The 4,470-nt window shown below is 39.0% G+C and overlaps 1 pseudogene; it reads left to right on the forward strand.

Moving 5' to 3' along the window:
- Positions 1–532: 532 nt before the first annotated feature.
- On the forward strand, positions 533–3,644 carry LOC107601917 (transcription regulator protein BACH2 pseudogene; annotated as a pseudogene).
- Positions 3,645–4,470: the final 826 nt, after the last annotated feature.

A 4,470-nucleotide genomic window follows, 5' to 3' on the forward strand; every position in this document is an offset into this window, starting at 1 on the left:
ACTTAATAAAATTAACAATAACAAAAATTATTATTTGCTTCATAAGGATGTGATTGGTGCTTTGCACAGATGCATTGCAGCCACTCTCTACCTATCTTTGTCTTTTGTTTTCTTCCTTTTCATGGTAACCACAGTGTCCCTCCTACACACATGCACATATACGCACGCACACTCACACACTGCAGTATAGGATCTCTGAACCCACATGCCGTGTGGTTTGATTTTCTCTGAGAGTAAGTGAGAGCGATAAGAAAGAGAAAGAAAGAAAGACAGGGAGGCGTTGGGCCCACTGATTCCATTCTCTTGGTTGAGGAGTTTCCATTTGCACACACAGCCATTTCCAGTGACCAAGGACGACTTTCCGTTTTTACGTTTTAATTTGGGCAGCAGTAAACCATCAGCGTTCGTCAAGGCTCACAGCTTCTACAGGCTCGCTCTGATTGAAGGAGCCTTTCGACGGTAACCGCCACATGCAACCTGCTTCGAATGGAGTCCAGCTTTGAGGGCTTGTGTCCGTCTGCATCGTCTGTATGGAGTACACAAACTGCCTCTTTTGCCCAGTCAGGAGTTAAATCAAGATGACAAGGGTAAGAAATTTCAGGCCTGTGTCTCTGCGGGTCAGAGTTTGCCTAAGTGCAGTCAGTGGTGGTTGTGGGAGCAGGGAGGTGCGCTGGCTGCACAACCCTCACCACAGCAGGGCAGACAGGGGCAGCCCTGGCTTTGGGAGGGATGGAAAGAGCAGTGTTGGCTGCCACTGGAGCTCTGTAGGAATTGTTTAGTCATGCACCGATCATTCCGCGAACAGAAGTTGGCCCCGGACAACTTAAATAGCTCAGTGTGTTGTGGAAAAGACTGCTGGCAGAGACTGAAAGTAGAGATTGTGTAGTTTCAAAAGCAGTTTAAATCTGCCTGATTCAGAGCTTAAGCATCCTCTCTTTCTGTGTGTATTTTCACACTGTGCTTAATCGTGGTTTATCAGCTTTTTAAACCCCAGGCTAAAGGCACTTTAACCCTGGGCAATGCAACATTCACACTTGTAATTTCTTTCGAATGCTTCTGACGATGTGCTGCAAATCTGTGCCACAAAGAACCATGGCTTTTTGGAAAAGGTAGCATGAATCTACCATGTTTTTTAACATGTACAATGGTACTACCTTTTTAACTTTAACCATGGTTCTTCCATGTTTTTGAGCATGTACTGTGGTATTCTTGGAAGTACCTTGGAGCACCATGAATTTTAGTACCATGGTATATATCAAAGCATCTATGTATTATATTATATTACATTACATTACATAAATCAATTATTTAATATTATAACATAAACAGTGTCCAAAAAAGGGTCACCATAATTTTGGTGCCAAATATAAACCAGTGTTATTTTGCTATTATTTACATGTATTAATATTTTGAATTAACTTTTATTTTCAGTGTATTTTAGCATGTCCCTGTTTAACAATTTCAAGTGTGAAAAAGCCCATCTCTCTTTCCGTTCTTTCTAAATGAACGGATTTGCCTGGCCTATTATACGTTCAGAGAACATATGCACACCTTGCCAATATTGCAAATAAAATTCCTTAAGAGGATCATAAGGTTATGCTTTATGCTGAGGTCTGCTCCTGACTCGTCATATTCAATCCGCGCTTATTCAAATCAGCAGCAGGGGTGAATGCTAATTTGAGGTTTGTGATATTCACTTGGCAGCCAGGAGGCAGGCCATCCAGCAAGAATCCCTGATGAGATTAAACGTGTCGGAGTCATTGAGAGGAGCGATTGTCAAAGGGTTCTGATACAGGACGTGGGGTACGGGGGCAGGACACGTTTGTGTACACAGAGTTGATCCAGAATCCAGAGACACTTAAGTCCCTAATCACACATGCACCGGTTTAGCCGCTTTGATGGGTGAAATAAGGGGAAATGAAAAGGAATAAGAGCTCAAGGTAATCTTTGTGACTGGATGTCTGAAGATCACATGCGCCAATATCTCTCTGTGCACCTCCTACGTAAGAACCGATAGCAGAGACCCCACTGTTTTGACAGCTAAATCACCTTCCCCAGCTAATCTACCACTGTGTGTGTGCACATAGGATCATTGTTTAAAGTGTGAATGCATACCTGCTTACATGGGGGTGTATGTTTAATGAGTGAGTGTGAATAATGCGACAGCAGCTGATTCCCGCTCTGGTCGTGTGGGAGGGTTTGGGGCTTTGTTTGTGCTGTTTTGCTTTGTGTGTGGTTGTGTGTTTACTTGCTGTAGGTGGCATCTTTGTGGAGGTGGTCACGGTGAGATTGATCAACCTTGTAGCCTGATGCAAAACAAAGTTGGAGTTTTTGTTGAAGTTTCTGTTGATTAGCATTTTTTAATGCATAGGTATCATGAACTAGCAATACATTACCATTTTATAGCATTTATTAATCTAGATTAATGTTAAGTTATATTTATATTTATTAAATATATATCATTTATTATTTAATGTCAGTGTTAATTCATAATACATTAATGTAACATTTCATGTTAGCTATTGTATTAGCTATTGTTAAAAATGTAAAAATATAAATAGATAATTCTAGAAAAATATTTTTAGATATATTTTTAATAATGTAAATAAAAGTTCCTATAAATTCAAAAATATACCACCCATACAATTTGCATAATTGTACTAAAAAACGATATTGTTAAAATATATTGTGTGTGTGTGTGTGAGAGAGAGAGCGAGAGATGCATATATATATATATACACATACACAATTAAATGATTTGCATGTTTGTGCAAAACAGCAGGTCATTATATTATTAGTACATTATATTATTCACAGCATACCATATTGTAGTCTCATTTTATTTTATAAATCACACGTGTCGCCACTTTACTCCTTGTCCCATCTAGATTGCGATATCATTTAGGATCATAATACAGTCTATTCTTAACTTAAGACTTAAAACAGGACGTTTCTGTAATAAGACCTCATTAGGGTAAAAAAAAAAGAATCTGAGATTGTTAGTAGATGCACAGATTGTGACTTACAAGCAAGATCAGAGAGGTGTTTGCAATGGAAACACAAGCACTTCCATTGTTAGTAGAGTACTTCAGGAGCACACCTGTCTTTGATTTTATTGGCTTAAATGACTTATATCAGATCAAATGATTGTTCTTGCTATTTCAACCATTTTGCAGTTGTCCTGTAACTCCTTTCCTCTCTAGCTCATTGTATTTCCTCTCCAAACTCAACTGTGCTTTCATTTGGGGTTTAGAGAGTTCATTTTGGACCAGGTTTGTGTTGTACTTCTGCTGTCACCTGGATGACATAAATTGACCCGTCTATGTCTGTCTGTTTCTGCGCAGGGTGTGAGCGGTATGTCCGTGGATGAGAAGTCTGAAGCTCCCATGTACGTGTATGAGTCGACGGTGCACTGTACCAACATCCTGCTGGGTCTGAATGAGCAGCGGAAGCAGGGCCTGCTCTGTGATGTGACCGTGCTGGTGGAGGGGAAGGAGTTCCGCGCGCACAGGGCTGTCCTAGCAGCCTGCAGCGAGTACTTCCTACAGGGGTTCATCACCCAAAGTGACAATGAACTGGTTCTCAGCATGCCAGAGGAGGTATGGATAAACACATTTTTATCATGCACATTAATGGTCCAATAAATTACTGAGAGGTTGCCAGGTCACTGGTGAATACACTACCATTCAAAAGTTTTGGGTCAGTTATATTTTTTAAGCAATATTTTTATTTAGCAAGGATGCTGTAAATTGATCAAAAGTGACAAAGAAATGTATAGTGTAGTTAAGTTATTTTACAATGTTACTGTTTTACTGTAATTTTACTGTATTTTTAATAAAGTCAATTAGACTTCTTTCAAAATACATTACAAAAACATTTTAAAATCTTACAGACCCCAAACTTTTAAATAATATTGTATGTTTTAGGTGGGCCTCACAACATAGCATTTGAAAGTATCGCTAGTAAAAAATTCCTGACATGGTTTTTCATGCATCACTTTTCCAGTATACTAATGTCATGATGTACAGTAAAGCATGACTATAATCACCCCTCATCACCTGTCTACCTAGCATATGGCAGCGGCCATTATTTTACTCATCTTTTTGAGCAAAACCGTGTCTCTCTAACACACACTCATACACCTACATGAGCAGTAGTTTGTCTTCTCTCACAGCCCCAAAATGCACATTTAATGAACTAGCATCTGTTGCATTAACCCTCCATCTCTGCTCTTCGGCTCATGGATCTAAAATTAAGATGCAAAGTTTCTCGAAAACAAAGCATTAGCATAACAAATGGATGTATTTATTATGGTTTCTATTACGTAGCTGAGTAAGAACATAGTGTGATTTTAATGAGATGCACTTGATTCATTTCCTCCTTTTAGACTGTCAAGTAGCAATTTAGTGTTTTAATGACATGTTTAAGTTCATATCAACTGAACAAAAACAAGGCAGAGATTTCAATGAA

The sequence above is a fragment of the Sinocyclocheilus grahami genome, unplaced genomic scaffold (assembly GCF_001515645.1).
Source record: "Sinocyclocheilus grahami isolate Dianchi unplaced genomic scaffold, SAMN03320097.WGS_v1.1 scaffold315.1, whole genome shotgun sequence".
NCBI lineage: Eukaryota > Metazoa > Chordata > Actinopteri > Cypriniformes > Cyprinidae > Sinocyclocheilus > Sinocyclocheilus grahami.